The sequence below is a fragment of the Geospiza fortis genome, unplaced genomic scaffold (assembly GCF_000277835.1).
Source record: "Geospiza fortis unplaced genomic scaffold, GeoFor_1.0 scaffold35, whole genome shotgun sequence".
In the NCBI taxonomy this organism is placed as follows: Eukaryota; Metazoa; Chordata; class Aves; order Passeriformes; family Thraupidae; genus Geospiza; species Geospiza fortis.
In genome coordinates, this window is record NW_005054453.1 from 701003 (window position 1) to 719213 (window position 18211).

Below are 18211 nucleotides of genomic sequence, written 5' to 3' on the forward strand. Positions count from 1 at the left end.
TCTGAAGATGGATTTAAACATAACCATGAAATCCCTGGTGTTAGTTATGCTCCCAGATCTAAAACACATGGAATACCATGAACCTTATTTCAGTCTAGGGCTCACTTCTGAAGAAAACGTTCAGATGTGTCTAGAAGGATTTTGCTTCATAAGAAACCAGAAATGTGGCCATCTCCTAGAGCTTTGAGGACCTGATCAGAAAATATATCCAGAGTACTAGAGGCATTGATATGGGATCTTTATCAAAACACATTCTGCTCAGCTTGAAGCCACAGAAGAATGACAGTGCAAGCCGCACTATTCAGATTTTGTTTCCAGTATAAGAACAACCAGGATACAATTAATCACATTTGATTTATGAGAGAGACATATCTAGAGTCCTCTGTTTTTCTTTGTCTCTCTAAGAAAGCACTTTACCATTACAGACTTTATTGTTACCTCCTAGTGTGGCCTTGCCATTTCATCACTTGGTTGTTTCTAGTCTAAGAGGAAGAGCATCTTATGAAATTATTACCTCAAATGGCAACTATTTCACAACAACACCAATTAAATTTATCACTAAGATCCCTTCTTTTAAAATCACTACTGATTGTTAAAATTATTCTCAAGTTAATCATCTCACAGTTCTCCTTGGATCATTTTATAAGTCTCAAATTCCTACCGTATCATCTTGAGAATTGTAACACTTTAGAATGGGCCATAACCGCGCTAATATAACATTAAATGAAATACATATTTAAAAATGCCTATAAAATCTCTAATGCAAAAGAAACAGTGGGGATATGTTTGAGGAGAAAGGGTTATAAAACCCCTTGCTACTAATGCAGTCCTTCTGTACACAGAGGCTAATAAAACGGATGAAGAAGTTTGGCTGGCTACGATTGAGAGCAGAGCACCGGGGAAATATTTCATTGCTGTTCCCTAGAATCAGAGGGAGATTTATCTGAGCAGCCAGGGGAACAAGGACTTGTGTGGTAACTGCTTTTGGAAGGAAAGGTTAGAGTCGTTTTTGTAAATAACAAGCCAGAGCTCAGTGAATGTACCAATGGCAACAGAGCTTCTTCCAGGAGGTAAAGCAGATGATGTTTGAAACATTTTGCAAGGAATACCCAGACACCAGCACACAGGGAAAGAACCACATGCCATGACCTGGCAAGATTAATTCAAGAGGACACTTCAAAAATATGTTTACCTGCACCAAACCCCTAAAAGGGCAATGAAATTTCTTCTCTTAATCTTTTTCTAGGGTATGTGGTTTGGGAGAATATACAGCATCTCTTAATGAAAAACAGCCAAACACAAGGTTCCTTGGCTTTAAACATTCTGCAGTATGAAGGGCTACCATCATCATCATCATCTGGAAATCACACCCCAGTATCTCAAGCTGAGCATCAAAATTGAAAATTTATTAGTAATATAACTAATTTCCTGAAACCTAAATTTGGAGCATGTTGTACTTAAGCAATAAACTTTAACACCAGTTACCTGAGAAGACATTTTGGGCTTTGGCAAGACCAATAAACTCATTTTCAGAGAGAGTGCAGAAAGTATCAGCACCCCAATGCTTTCTCCAAATGAAAGTAAGAAAAAATTGTCCAAATAAAGCTAAATAACACAGAGAGCGGCCAGCAAACACATTTGCAAAAGACTGAGCAAAAAAAGGGGCAGAACACATACCAGATGTTATTGTATGGAAGTAGTTGGGCCCAACTGGCTGGAAAAGTAAAACTTATTTTTTCCGATTGTATATGTATGTATATCTATCTTTAATGAGCATATACATCTTTGGGATTTTACCCAGGAATCGGAACACTCAGCCTTTGAAATTCACAGCACACATTAACATTAGTTTAGTAGTCAACACTTTGGAAATCAGTCTCCTCTCTGTGAGAGACTAGTTGACATTTTGGGAACTTCTGCTCAGCTGCCAATCCTCCCTGTGATACAGCAAACGTGCCTCTGCCTGGACACAAGAAAATAGAATATTTTTGCTTTCAGTTTAATTTCCTCTTTGTTCTTACTGTTTAACAGATCATGCTCATCATGTTCCTGGGACCAGCAGGGAAACTCCTTCTGTGGCTCACATACTGCAACATCATTTTCTTTTTACATGACTAGACTTTCCTTTTTCCCACTGGAAACTCAGTCAAAATTTGGTCACAAAGATTACCAGAACAGTCAATGGAGTCATGATACTGTCTCTTGCACTTCATGCTCTTGGATCAGCTCATCCCCACATTCAAGGTCCTTCACAGTTTATCTGCACATCTGGTCTTCAGGGAGTCATAAAGAGACTTGGGTTGGAAGGAAGCCTAAAGATCATCTAGTTCCAGCCCCATGCCATAGACAGAGATACCACCTATCAGATTTTATTCACTACAAAGTGTTTTATTCCATCTCTGACCCCACATCCCAGTCCCACACTCTCGTCTTGTTTCACTGACAGACAAGAACCACTCTACTTCCTTCACAGCAGGGCCTCCAGCCTCTTTAACCTCTGCAAAGCTGCTTTTCCTTCCTCCTTCCAGGCCTTCCTACTGTCTAGAAGGAGAGAGGGACAGTGGGATGCTGCTGCACTCCCTCCTTTACTGTTCACCACTGGCCATGCTCAGTGCCCAAACACTGCACCAGGGGCACCTCTGGTCAGGACACCACGTTCTTCTCATCCTCTGGGAAGTTCCAAAAGTAAATGTGCAGTTATTTCATTCAAAGTACCAACTGGTACAAATTATTATTATTTAGAAATGCAAAATCATTCATGTCCTTGATTGGAAATCAGAAAATGACATCTCCCATAACAAGGGAAAAGACTAAAAAGCCACTGAAGCACAGGGCTGCAAGTACATGGCCGTTGTGATTTTCAAGTACCTTAGCTGCCTTTGGTAATATATTACTGCATTCAACAGCTGCCAGCTGTCCCTGCAGTGATCAGGCTGTTATACATCTGAACCATCAGGTGTGGTATGGGGACTATTGACTTGGTTTTCTCGGCTGCTGAATGACCAGCACTCCTTGGTGTTACTGCAAAACAATGAGCACGGAGGGATAAAGTTACAGAAAAAACACACTTTGTCATGTTAATGGTGTGAAAGGGGTCTTGTAAGGATTATCCCAGTGGCCAAGGTGAAACATGTGGAGAGACAAACACCGTCTGAGCAGTGAGCAAACACCTTTACTCACACTGCCAGCCATTCAAAAGCCTGAAGGGACAGCAGGGTGAGACAAAAGCAAACCCTAAATGCTGTATGTACTAGTGTGTCTTGTACAACACATAACCTATTGGCAGGCTGGCAGAATAAAGAGACTTTTACATCCAAGCAGGATAATCCCATAGTTCAATCCTGTGCACCTTAGCTTCCACAGGCTGTCCTGGGGACTGCTACTGTGACTGAACTTCCTTATCTATATTTTAAAAACCCGAGTCAGCAGTGTGCTCTGCTTCCAGCAAGCTTGAAAGAAGGAAATAACTTCAAAGCCTCACTCAAATACTGGATTGAATGAGCAAGAATGCTATGGTGAGAGAAATTTCAGTTCTTGTGTTCCTAAGGAATATCAGGAAGAACATCCTTTGAAGGGGTGATTTAGAGATGAACCAGCCAACACCACACAAATCCCTCAGAGCAATCATGCTGCAGTGGCATCCCCAGCTGGATACAATATTAAACCAGAAGACTCAATATAAGATGGTGGTTTCCAAAACCTTTTTTTCTGGTCTGATCATGCTGCAGAGCTGTGACCTCTCCTTGGGGAACTCCATGGCAGAAAGCAGCTGCAAAAAGCCAGCTGAGTTTTCTTCTCCTCAGGACTCCAGGGAAATGCAAGAAAACATTTGGTGCCTGGAAGAGCAACATAGCATGGGCACAGAATGAGACTAGAACATGGAAGTGGATGTGCAGTTCTTTATAGGATGTTAGAAACTTCTCACTCCTTCTTCAGGTCATGTGCAAGGTGGCTACTAGTCAGTGAAAATCCACACGTGAGAAATTAATGCTGAGAACTTGATGTAAAACCTGAGACTGTTGTGACAAACAAAACCCCCATATTTCTGCCTAAGCACCATGAGCTGCTTCCACAATTACAAGTATGCACACAGCTATAACAGAACACAGCACCTTGCCTCAAAGGCATCTCCTGTTTATTTTTGAATGAGGGGGTTGGAAAAGCTCACATAAGTCTGCCTGGGTTTGTCTGTCATGGCAGTGTGTGCATGATTTCCCAATCTGTCCCTTTAAATACTTTCTAGTGCACAAACTCTCCAAAAGCCCCAGCAAAGCACAGTACTGAGGAATCTGATGCTGAACTCTCAAGAGCAGTTACACTAAACATCCTTGAGCAAAGATGTCACAGAGATACCTGTGCATCTATTAGAGGATTTAATGAGCAAATGCACAAGGAGGGGGCTGAAGAGCTCCATGGTGGTGGAATTACTGGAATGAAGAGTGTGTGTATCTTTTCTCCCTCTCTCACACATGATTGTGCCTTCCTATCCAACGCAGCTAACACTGGGCACCACCTGAGATGCCAAGACCATTTCCAGGATAATGGGGCAAGTTGTCAGCCCAGAACTTTGTAGGCTTTAATGTTGTGCATGTTGGTAGGAACTCCCTCCTCATCATGCATGTCAGGGACAGTGAACCTTGGCTGAAATTCAATGCCATTAGAAATGCCCATAATAAAAATTTCATCCAGGGATGTCTTTCTCATTAGCTATTAAAAAAAAAAAACAAAACACATCATGAAGCCAGAAGATTAAAACCCTACAGAGGTGGTGGAGGAACCTGCATAACAGGACATAGCTTACCTACTTACTGTAGCTCAAGAGATAAAGATTGAGTTTAGTGCAATTCAGCTGTAGACAAATTTGTAACAACAGAAAAAAAAACCCAAAATCATGGAGCCCCACCAATTTCTCAATGAGTCTGTAAAAAATCCCAGTTTAAAAGCAAAGAACATGCTTTTCAGTCTCTCAAATTCCCTCAGGTTGTAGATGCAATCTCTTTGATGGTGTGGCACCAGCAATAGTACAATATTCTGCAGACAGGGCTGATGCATATATTGAAACAAAGTAAGAACCTGAACCTGAACAGATCACTACAGATATACCCTACAGCTTCACTATTTCTTCTCTTCCAGGATGGGCACATAGGCAAACAGATTATAGAATGATCAATTACATAAGAACATCCATTCTTCCACACAGAAGAAGCAATTTCTGCTGTTTATATGTCTGTTAGCAATGAAGGAAAATAATGTGACAAGCTGAAGTGTCACCTCTTAATTTTATGAGAATTGCAGTAGTTTTTAAAAATAAATTGTAGGTGCTTTCAGAGCATTCTACCATTTAAATCTCCTCCCTATGGGTTTATACAGTATCCATACTCTTCCTCTTTTGAAGTTCCTAATTAAAAATTCTGCAGGGAACCTTTCTCTAACATCCACTTTCACAGAACCCTTACAGAAGGAAGTTTTAATCCTAATTGGAAACAGTGCACACCTAATTTATAGGGCCCCCTTTTCAGACACACTCTTGGTAGATCCTTGTCTCTGGTTCTCCCTCATACACACACAGAGAGGACAGCTCTGGCCTTTACTCACCACTGACAACATATGATGAGGCACTACCGACCTCTGGAGCTTTCAGGAATGTCTCATTTAAACCAATTAACCTCAAATACTTCACTGTTCTCAGACTTTTTTTCCTCTGGAGCCTTATGTGATGATGCTTTAGAACAGCAGCAGGAAAAAGGGCAGACAAGGGCAGAAAGCAGTGCAGTGTCACAGCACCTTTGACACAGGGAGTGTTGCTCTGTGCCTGAAGTGGAAGCAGTTGGAGACCTGCTCTGGAAGGGATGTCCTGGGCAGCTGAGGCTGCTCTCCACAATTGTCATGGCTGCGTGACACAATCCCTTTCACATTTGCTAGCAATTAACATCATTCACTGCACCAGCTCCCCAGCCACTTCATTCATCTTTGTGCCAGTGCAGAACTGCAGATGGGTGGCAGCTAAAAGCCATAATACCCAGTTTTCAAAAGAGCCCTTCATGCAACACCAAACCACAGAGATTTAATTTTTTTTTCAACATCCTGCAGTGACAGATGAGTTCAGCTGCTAACTCTCCTTTCCTTAAAAGCCTATCACAAGCCTATCAAACCCTGCAACACATTTTCTATTCCAGTCTAATCATGCAGCTTTTGAACAGCTTTATCCCAGATCTGATCTCCCCGGCAGCCTAGTCAATAGTTTCACTACCAGGAATGTATCTACAGCTGTGGCCAGCTCTCTGACTGAGAAGCAAATCTGATCAAGACCCCCAACAGCAAAATGTGAATGTTCACACCTACAAGTTTGTAACTTCTCACTATTTGGATAGTCAGTGTGCTGGGAAGGTCTTTGTGCGCCACGGGGTCTGTGGGTCAGCGCTTGCAGAGCAGGCAAATGACTCAGGCTGCTGCTGGTATTTGTGGCTTGGCAGGTAGGAGTGACACTGGCAGCTGATAGGGTCTATAAGCCTCATACAAACGGGACAGAGTACTGGCAGGAAAAGTAAAGTAGATTTCTGCAGCCTGAAACAGCCCATGGTTTCCATCAGGAACACCTCTACCAGGACTTCCTGAAAAGTTAAGCAAAACTGCCCAATTTAATTCGTCCATATATTGTTGTTTTTATGAGAAACATGTCTCTTTTCATTAGTTTAGAAATAATAAAAAAACTCTAAACTAAGAGATGATAGCAAAACCTTTCCTTTTGGAAAAGTAAACCTTTTTAACGTCCTTTGCATCTTCTTTAGGTTGCTTTCACTGTTCACTTAGAGGATTAAGCAATATTTTTTATCTAATCAAAAGCATTCCTCAGGAAAGAAAAATGAGCACATATAAACCCCATCATGAGCACATGAGCTGAGGATTAAAGTATGACTAGGAGGTTTGTTTGGAACAGAGATGTCCAAAATGTTACTTGTGTCTTGTGGTAGGGCTAGTGCACCAAATAAAATTCTAACAATCTTGTCTGAGTACATTAATGCACATTGAGTGCACTCACAGAGAACACATAAGTACAGAACAACAATCAAGAAAAGCTCTCATAAAGGAAGAGGTCAGCTGTTTATCCTGTATGTTAATTTTGGAAAATTTAAATCAGTTGATGCCAATCTCCTTTTAACTGGAACATTCCTCTGACAATCCTGCAACAGCTCAACATTTTTTTTCCCATTAAAAATAAATCTGAAGTGCCAGGCCTGGCCTGTTACACTCAAATATTGTCTGAAAAAATTTATGAAAATAGATTCATGTAAAGAAGAAAGAAAAAATCAGCCTTTACCACAACTGAAACCAAATGGACAATTTCAATTTAAAGAGCTCAAATTAATTTAATGTGAGTCTCCTCCTGATCCCGTGTCTCCTTCCTGCCTGCCTTCCTTTCTGTCCCAAATGAGCCCATATTAGAAAGAACACAGCACAGTTTTTCTTGACCTGAGAGGTCTGAAACCAAGAGTTTTGTCCCTCCAGCCTAAAGCAAGAGTGCACACATGCTCCCTCCTCATTTACCTTCTCCTTTTGCTTCCTTGCTTATGGATCACACAGGTAACGTGACCAAAAAGTGAGTTCCATTTGCTGGACTGCAAAATGCTGGGTGTGACAAAACCCAGAGAGGGGCAACCAGGACAATAAGGAGTGAAACCAGCATTGAAGAGGGAACTCAATCTCACCTAGAGGACACTAATGCCGGCCAAAGGGCATCTGAGGATGATTTCTCATCAAGTGCCCTTGGAGCTTTGGTATGAAATCCTGCAGGGACATCCACAGAAACAGTTTTAGGGCATATAAATCTAGGGGCATTTAGCATTTCCCTTCAAATAAGCTTCTAGTCACAGTGTAATTTCAACTGAACAACTTCTGGCATGGGAAAATCCCCTCCAAAGCCCAGCTTTTATCAGGGATGCTTGCTGAAATGCTCATGGGAACACAACAAGGCCAAACCCAAGACATCCATTTTCTGAGTTTCTTCTTAGAGCAGTGGATGGGAAAGGTCAATTTAAGTTTCAACAAATTGCAGCTGGAATTTTACTGGAAAATATGTTCATTAGGTCACTTGGCTACCATCACTAGCATCAAGACCTCCCTAACATTCTACATGTGAAACTCAAATTGAAACAGAATAACTTAAAACCACCGTTTCTCGGCATGAAAAACCTTTGTCTCTGTTTCAATTTTTAAGTTATTATATAGTCCTGTTCCTCCTTCTTTTGTGTTCTGAGCATTAACACTCCTTGAGGAGGCAGAAGAAAGAGTTTTTTCCCTATATAATGATACCTCCCTAGAAAAATAAAAGTAACAAAACCACTCTAACCACCCAGAAACCAACCATGTAACTTCAAAAAACGTAAATGCCTTTGCACTGTTCATTATTATTTCCCTTTGTTACCCTACTGTAAAGTTAGAGTCAAAACTCTGTGGCATTAAGTTCAGTTTTAACCCCTTTTGCCCAAGTTTCTTCACTTTTCACTCCTCTCATTGAAAAGTGGTCATGTCCAAGAGGTTCCCAGGCAGTTCCAGAACAAGTCAGACCCCAGGAGCCTTTAGAAAACACAAGATTAAAATATTGGTATATTTTTTACCTAGTCTGGAAAAAGGGCTTTTAGAAGCTGAGTACCACCTTATAGTACATTTTAAGTTTTTACAAGGGAAGTGGTCTTGTATCTGTCAGTCACAATCAACCAAAAACTGAAGGATTCAATCAGGAATAAAAGAGAGACAAAGGGAACTACTGCAAACACATGTAATTGTTTCTGCCCTGTGGAATAGACATTTATAGCAGTTTAACTTTGGAGGGTGAACAAGTAGAACCACAACCTTTCTCCCAAAGCTTTCCTCCAAAACTGTTTCCTTGGAAGTGCACTCTTAGGCTGCAGGCTTCTCCACAGCTGGAAGCATGTTCCATCTCCCAGAACAAGTTGGTAGAGGGTCATTTTTCTAAAATTTCCTTCTTTAAGGCTATTTTGGTCTTACAGACTGACAGGTATTCATGTGCAGAAAGACAATTTTCAAAATGCAATTACAGGGAAGTAATGAAGTTTAGCAACACCTTAGTTGAATTCAATATCCCGAGCACCTGGGGGCAAAATCTGAGGTCAGGTTTCTCAAGTATCCGTGACACACCACGTGTGGTGGCTGTCTCCCAAAGAAACCCTAGCAGCTGACAACACTTTTATAATAACACTGTGTTATTTAATTACTGTGCAAGGAACTGGCAGGTTTTAAACCCCCTTTGTGTGATTTCCACCCCCCCCATGGAGATGTGACAATTTAATAAATTTAGTAAAGCTATTTCAGCTAAGTGCTTTTCATATTCTGACTTTGCCAGTGGCACCCTTATTCTATGCATTTTCTGTGCACTTGTGCTTCAGGAGCATTTTTTTCTTTGATTTACAGCACTATGCTACCTCGAGAGTGGAAAATAGAGCAAACACTCACTGAGATCTCCAGGTAAGCTGTTTTGCACGTTGTGTAGATTAATTCATGGCTTAATTATTGCCACCCAACAGAGCCCATGTTCTTGCCTACTCCCTGAGTGCCTCAGATATGTTAACACGAGTTACAATGAAAAGAACAGTCAAATGCATTGGCACTTGCAAAAGGCAGTGACAATAAAAAGCCAGTTTGGGTGGATGTTCATTAATGCAACCCTGCTGCTAGTGTGCACTGTGCTGAGTACAGCCTGAGTGTATTCCCCAGGATATATTTATTTATCCCCAGGATGTATTTCCTCCAGCCTTGCCATTGGAGTGGCAAAGATGGCATTTAGCTGGGCAAGAATATATCCACATGGGTCCTATTTTCAGCATCCCTAAATGGGAGGGCTTTTACACCCCTCCCTTTCCCAGGCTCTCAGGCAGGAGAAAATCCTCCAACATGTTGGATATTTCCTCTTGGATATTGGGCTTGACCTGTTACCTTCTTCTCTTCCAGTGACTCCCATTTTCTAGAAACACTCACAAGGCAGTTTCTCCATCTGGCCTATGTCAAAGCATCAGCTTCAGGCAGTATCTTCACTTAGAATTGCCCACATCTAGAGCAACAGAATGTCCAGGTACTGAGAATTTAATGAGAACTCTCACTTCTAGGTGAAGTGGCTTGGTTACTGTTGCAACCCTGGAGGATCCCTGAGGCACCCTAATTTCAAAAATGAGTAGGACTGACTTTTTTTTTTTTTTTTTAGGCTGAAATCGTGGAGTGTTAGAGACTGTATGTGAAAGTTTGAGCTGTTGCCCCTACAGGAGACTGGAGAAAATTTAGACCACAGCAGTTCTGGATGCTTCTTGCAGGCCAAACATCTCCTGCAAGGCTGTTTTTCTGCCATACAAAAAACCATCACATAGTTACATGCACACTTCCCCCTCCCTTTCACTTGATCTCTTCTTTTTTTTTTTTGAGAAATCAGAATTGCTGGTTACAAGACAAGAACTTCAGATGTAAGCATGCACATCATCCTTTAAATTCTTATGAGAAACCAGTCAGCTTCCTTGAGCAAAGGATTCTCTTGCATGTTCACAGGCTCACAGCCTGGATGGAAAAGGTGAAAAACATTAAGCACCAATGCCTGGAAACATTTGATCAGCAGAGCTCTTGCCTGACTTCTTTCATTTCAGTTACCTTCCCTGGGGAGCACTAAGGCAAACAGGCACTCATGAAGCAATGCAGCCAGAACAAAACACACGCAAGCAGAATGGAGAGTGACTGCTGCAGGAATGACTTTTGGAGTACCTTCTGCACCTCAGCCTCTTGTTTCCACCCTCCAAGAGGCACAGCTGCCTTTTCATTGTCCTTTCCCCCTCACTAAACTTACAAGGGCTGTTTGCTTGCTGTGATCTGCTCTTACCTGAGAGGTTTCTGAAGCGGGCCCGTATCTGTGTATGCAAGGCTGATTCAGCACAGCCTGGCCCCAGCAGGGCTCTCTGCACAGCAGAGGTGAGCACCACCTTTGCCTTGCCTATCTGCAATGCCAGCAGCAGCCAGAGGCACCTGGGAACCCTCCCCTTCCTCTGCCTGCCCTACTGCAGAACCACTGCCCTGCCACACTTCTTACTTCTTATTTTCAGGTGCTGTTCCAAGCTGGATCCTTGTGTCTCCCATTTGGTTTTGTTTCTGAATTGGTAAGAAAAAGATTCAGTCTCAGAGTAGCACATTGTATCCTAAACAGCACTTCCTGATGATTTCAGTGGAGGCTCTTCCACAAAAACGGATGAGAATAACAACTCCACAGACGTTTACAAGTGTAAATAACCAAGTCAATTGTACGCAAAACACCGAACATCTCTTGCAAGGCAAGGCTTTTTTGTCAAGTATAAATCAAAGAGATTAGCTAGTATGAAGTCATCTGGTCTCTCTGCAGTTCAGACTTGTATTTTACTCTACATTGTCAATTTTGCTTTGAAAGCTTTCTTGTTCAGTGCTTTGTCCAGACACCTGCTCAAGACAGTGGAATGCAGAGAAAGACACAAGCTGTGTCACCACTGGTGCCAGGCCTCAGGTCCCCTTTTCCCCTGCACACATGCAACGCACATTCAGAGCAGGTGGGGATGAAACACCTAAGGACACACTTCTGCACCAGCACAGTGTGGTGCCTGCCCCCTGACTGCACACCAAGAGCCCACCAAAGTCCTCTATCTCCCTCCTCCTCATCTGGGCAGGGCAGAGAAAACACAACAGAAGGCAAGGGTTGAGCTGAGGACAGGGAGAGATCGCTCACCAATTACCATCAGGCGCACAAGGGACTTGACTTGGGGGAAAAATAATGAATCTAATTTATTACCAAACCAATCAGAGTAAGGTAAGGAGAAATCAATCTTAGAACACCTTCCCTCAAAAACACCTTCCTCCCTTCTTTCTGGGCTTGACTTCACTCCCAGATTCTCTGCCTGTTTCCCCCTGGCAGCACAGGGGAGCGGGGGCTGCAGTCAGTTCATCACATTTCCTCTGCTGCTCCTTCCTTGTCAGGGGGGGACTCCTCATACTCTTCCCCTGCTCCAGCATGGGGACACTCCCATAGCAGACAGGCTTCCAAACTTCTCCAGTGGAAGTCCTTTCCACAGGCACAGCTCTTCACTAACTGCACCAGCATGGGTCCCTTCCACGGGGGGCAGTCCTGAAAATACAGGCTGCTCCACATCCTGGGGCTAGCTGCTGTTGGCTCCACTAGACAGCTAGGAAGTCTCTAGCAGCTTCTGACAGAAGCCACCCATGCAGCCACCCTGCTACCAAAACAAGCAAACAAAATTCCTACAATCTGTACAGAAGCACTTTTCCTTCCCTAGTTTCATTGTCATAGACAATAAATCCCTTATGTCTCTTGCATTCACTGAACATTAATAAAATGCTTATATACTCAGATATGAGCATTCAAATGAGATTTGAAGCTTCATCCTTCCTTTGCCTAGTTGTTCATTATGATTTTTGAGCAAAATAGACAGCTGTGTAGGGTCCAGTTGTGATGGAGATAGTGTGCTTGCTTTTGGGAATGCTGCTGTGAAAGCTGCCTTCTATGTTCCTCTCTTCTCTTGTGCTCCACATTTCTTTCTCCCTACTGTACTGGCACAACAACCTCTGGATCAGAAAACTGATCCAAATGAAACAGCACCACCAGGGAGAAATTGGTTGGCTTCTGGACCAGGCTTCCAGGGCAGCTACAGAACATAAAAGCAACACGGAGGCAGGGAAGGTCATTTGGGACAGACAGGGGCAAGCCAGGGACTGTCACAGACTTCAAATGTACAGGCAGACTTAAAAAATGGAGCTTTCACTACTGAAAGTGAGCACTTGCTTCTATATCTCTTCCTAGACTCAAATATTAAGCAATCTTCATGGCATCTGCAGCCTTTTTGGGACCCTAGGTTAGTCCAGACTGCTGTGAGTGCTTACCATGCCCTGTGACTGAACCATACCACAGCTCCGTGGGGAAAAGGGACCTTAGTGATCTGATGTCTTCATCCTTACTCTGTACACAGTGTCAATGGACACAGAAGATGTGAAACAGAAAACAAAAAAATAAATGAGAATTTAAATTTCCTCCTTGATTCACAGCAGTTTTGTACATCCCTTTTTGCAATTTTCTATGCAGAAACACTTTGTATTTCACTCCTCAACATAAGGAAAGAAGGGGCAGTTTTATAACAGAAAAACTCCCCTGTCCCTTCAGGGTCTGGCAGGAGCCTTGCAGTGTATGTGATAATCAGAGCACATTTTTAGCGCCAGCCATGTTTCACTTGGTGCCTCTTTCAAACCACCAGTGCTATGTTGGCATCAGTGCTGGTCCCAAAACAATCGAGGAACTCAGCTCATTGGAAGTTTTGGTCCACGACAATTACTTAGTGCAATATCCCCACAAGATTTCAGCAGAGCCCACAGGACTTACGTCACACGTGGGACCCACGTGTGGCTCAGTCTTTAACTAGGTCCCATCAGTATTCTCTCTCTGGGACAGCATTAGAACTTGCTCATGCAGGTGTTAATAACTTGCTGCATTAGGGGAATTTTCCACCTTTTCCTCCCCCTTTACATTCCACCTATAAAAACCCCACTGTTCATAGCAAGGAGGAACAGCCAAGTGGTTACAAGACAACAGTGGATCAGATTTTATCATGCACTTTCATCCACTTCCAAAGGCTGACTATTCTATTTTAGACATACAGAGATCAAAATAATTACCTAAAAGTTATAATAATAGATTTAATGAAGAGCTATCAGAGAGATTTGAAAGGGTCCTAACAATCATGATGAGCTGTACGTTGGCAGGGCTTTATGGAAAGAACAAAATGAGAGGCAGAAAAGGAACTACTGATATTGTCTAGTCTGCCCACACTGTTGTACAGTGTGCCAAACTCTGGGGACCTTGCAGGTGATACGACACCTTGGAGGAAAGTTTGTGGTTTTGCACACTAAAAATCCTGCTCATGTGTGCAGTAGAATTATTTGGGGATCTCCCTCCAACTACAGAGATGGTACTAGTGGGATTTCTGAGGCCCTGTGCGGTGGGATGAGATGTCCTGCTGGATGGAATATAAAAGCTTGTCCAAATTGAAAAACGGGAAGTATTTTTGCTTTACTGGCAAAGACAGTGCACATTATTTACTGCAGAAATTAGTAAGTGCTTGAGGGAGATAAATGACCATGGATGCCATAAAAGAATAAAATCTAATAACTACTTTTCACCTGCCAGTGTCACCATACCTTTAGAATATCTAGAGGCTGCTTTCCCAGAAAATGACCTTTTTTAACCATATCATTCCATCCCAGCTAAGCCTGACCCAAAGAATATTGCAATGGTCTCCTCAAATCCTAGATCCACCCTCTGAAGCTGGTGTAGCTCAGAGCTCCTTCAAGCTCAGATCTTAGCCGAGTCCAGCTCACACTGATATCATATGTAGAGCAGGAAATTCCACGTGCACTGAGATTTCCAAAAATGTTAGCATTTTGCATAACTCACGACTAAAAGTTAGGCACCACAGATTGCTATGATGCATGATTGTAGAAAAAGATCCTTAGGTTGTCATCTGTCATATGCTCTGGAGAGCTGAAAAAGTCAGAGCAGTAGACTCAGCTGAGATGAACTCTTACGTATTTCACACTATTTCCCCCATCTACTCTCCCCCCTCTTTATTTTCCAAAAGTCCAGGTTTTCGTTTTTTTCCATCAATACCTTTTCAGCAACCTGTTACAGAAATTACAACGTGCTATCCCAGGATCCTACACAATATCCCACCACAGAGGGCAAACAGTCACTAAGACTAAATACTGAAGGGACTTTGGGCTGTGGATATGCCCAGGAGACTTGATGAAGGCTTGGATCTTGCTAAAAGGCAGCTGAGAGAAACTGCTGGTCCACTTTGAAGTGCTCAGTGCCACTAAACAGGAGATTCTTGGTTTAGCAAGGAGCCCTAGGGCTTAGTCCTGGCCAGATGTTCACAGTACACTACATTTCCGAGGGTCCCACAGGTACCAGGAGCATGGGGAGCCAAAGGGAGAGAGAGAAGGCAGGGTGTCTGCTGAGCACATGCACAGAAGAAAGAAGAAAAGCACTGGCTGAGTTCCAGAAATTATAAATCGGGCCCCACTGAAGTAGGCAGGAGCTTTGCCACCACGGAGACAGAATTTTACCCCATGTGAACAGTATTCTGGGAATACCCTCCCTCCAGACACACTGTGGGAGGTCTTCTGGTTCTGAATAATCCCTGGAAACACAGGAAGGGAAATTAAACCCAAACCAAGACAACAATACCAGAATGATTAATCAACAGACAAAGAAGAATGCAACAACAATGAAGTGAAAAGTGTTGCAGAAGTGGGTGGAAAGAAGATGGCAAGTCCTTCACCTCCTGGACCACTGAACTTTTGTGAGGAACAAGGGATGATGCAAGGACTTGTGGTGCTGGGTGCCGGAGGCCACGTCAAGGCTGCACGGGAGTCTTGGAGTCTGCACCGATTCAAGAGCAAGGGGGGAAAACCTGAAGTGCAGATTCAGCCTTGGAGAAGGCTGGCATCAGCAATGCTATATAGAGAGGCCAGAACCCAGCAGCTTCAGCAAAGACTCCTGGAGCAATCAGTGTCATCACTTACCAATTCCCAGGCAGGCCAGTTCACAGCAAGGGCACGCTCAGCAAGCCCTGTGCTTGTGCAGCTGAGCATTCTGAATATAAGAGATACAACAAGCAGACATAATGCCTATAAAGTCCCATCTACTCTGACAGCTATGACCCAGTTATTTAGCCTACAGCTGCCCTCTGATTTAGTTAGCATTTGGATTCATACCACAACTATACATGAGGTCCTGGATGTTCCCCTTGCACTGCCTTAAGAGTTCAGGTTCTACCTTTTAAACTGCCTGATCCCTCCCAATTCACATGAGGCAAGTAGACCTACAGTGCCAGGTTCTACCTTTTAAACTGCCTGAACCCTCCCAATTCACATGAGGCAAGTAGAGAGCCAAATTCCCATAACTGCTGGAATTCAGCCCCCCTAACCAAAGACCTGTTCTTTGCTGCAGCTCTGCTGCAAAAAGAGACTAAGTGACTTTCCTGGGAGCTACAGCAAAATGCACCACGCTGGATGTGGTGATGACAGCAGGGAAACTTGCACACCCATCACTGACAAATATTCAAGCACTGCACTGCCCTTTAGATGAAATATTCAGATGAAGATTCATGTCTACACACCAATGCTGAATGAATGGCAGCAGCTAACTAAGCACTACACCAGATCTCCCTGAGTGGCTGTGTGACAACCACAGGATAGGCAGGCATACATTTGCTCTTGGAAGGTCCCAAGGTGCTTTGAGCTTTCCTCAGGCCTTCCTTCCTCTCCAAGCCACTGGAAAGGCCTGCTTCCCCACCCACACCTCTGACAGTGTGAGGTTTACAACCTTTACAGAGCTTGGGCCCCTTTCCAGTTTTCCCTCCCTGTTCTATCCTCTTGCTCTCTCTCACATAACCAGGAAAAAACCTCTTTTCACAGTCCTTCCCTGGGCCTGGCCAGTCTCTTCAGGTGATGATGATCTCCTGATGCTCTGTAGTTTGCTGTCTGTGTGCCTGGTCCTGGTGCAAGGTCCTTGTCCGTGGGCTCTGCTGCCAGCCCTAAGGATTGCACAGTCTTCAGGTCTATTGTCCAATATTGTCAAAGGTAAGGGGAAAATGGAGGGTGAGGTGGAAAACAAAGGGCACCAAGGCAAAATCAAGCATTTTTGTAGCCTCACTGCTGGCTCTGAGAAAGCTTTTCACCCAGTTACTTAACTTAGCTGGCAGCTTGGAAAATGAATTAAAAATGTGTTTGGTCCTTCTGCAATCTCTTGAAACAAATGTGGAGGGAAGAGAGTGCCTGGAGAGTTACTGAGCTCTTGTGCTCACTGGCAGCCTCAGCAGCATTGTTCCCCCTGCTGAGAAACCAGAAGAGCTGCTCCTCAGCCTGACGAGATGCTGGGATGAAAAGCACAGCCTGCTCCTCATGCTGGGCTTGGGGCCAGGCTGCTGGCTTTCCCCAGCATGTGTCAGGCAGCTGTGTGTGCAAGGGGCACCCCACAGCCCTCCTTCAGCCTTAACAGTGTGGATCTTGCAGAGAACTGTGGGGCAGGGACCATTATCCATGAGAGCATCTACTTGCTTCTGTAGTGCTGAAGGGCAGAGCAGAGACCAGCATTTAGCCCAGTCTTTATTACAATGTGATGCCATCTTTCCTTTGTTTTTAAGATCAGCCTTAAATGCATTTCAAAACAATTATTGGAAGGAACAAAATCCCATCTTGTTCTGAACAGCTCTTGCCAGCACTCAAGGAGACTTGAGAAAACTGACTGCCCCCAGAGGGCAGCTGGCCATGGAAGATGGCTGGGATTAAAACCTTGCTGCTCACCCCTTGCTGAATCCAGAACTTAGACCATAAAAGGACCAAATCTGAAACCTGAAATCCACAAAAGAGAATGTAAAAATCTGGGTCACCAGTATGTAAGGTCACAAGTCCAGTCTTTCCAGAAGTTATTTTCACTTCCATGACACTGGCATGACAACATGAGAGAAAATGGGATTATCCAGTCTCTCCACAGAGTAAGAAGATTAATGTAAAATCATTTCAGCCTAGTGCCATCTTGTGTCTCCTACCTTTTCACATAATATTATTACTTACCTTCTTTTTCATGCCCAGGCCCATAGCAGTACACAGAAACCATTGAAAATGTATATTTTTTCCAGAACTTACACAAACTCTATATGCAAAACTGTATTTTACCACATTCTTCTACCTCCCTTCAAGTATATCAGATGATTTTCTACAATAGTCTTGTCAATACACCAACTGGTATCAAATAGATAGGTATTTTCTACTGATCTGCTATTTTGCCTAAAAATGAGAATTTTAGACTAGCACAGTCCTCATTCAAAATAGCTGACAACATTTCTTTTAAACTGTCAGAAGCAGATTTTCAAGAGAGAACATAATTTTTAGGAACAGAGAGACATGCAAACATTTTGAGAATTACTTGTTCAAATGGTACCGCTTACACACCTCACACAAGTGAAAACCAAAGACGCTGAAAACACGTAAAATTCTCCTTTTGTTTTTGTACAAATCACCAGCGTTGTTTAACTGCACTCAGGCTTTCAAGCGCAGCAACTCTGACCATCAGTCCAGTACAGCAGAACATGTGATAATTTAATTTACTTACCCTGTACATTCC

General features: G+C 43.2%; 1 protein-coding gene across 1 annotated transcript in view; it reads right to left on the minus strand.

Annotated features, from left to right (window-relative positions):
• The window catches only part of RNF150 (ring finger protein 150), a 107209-nt gene that overhangs the window by 6389 nt on the left and 82609 nt on the right, over window positions 1-18211 (minus strand). The window lies entirely within an intron of this gene.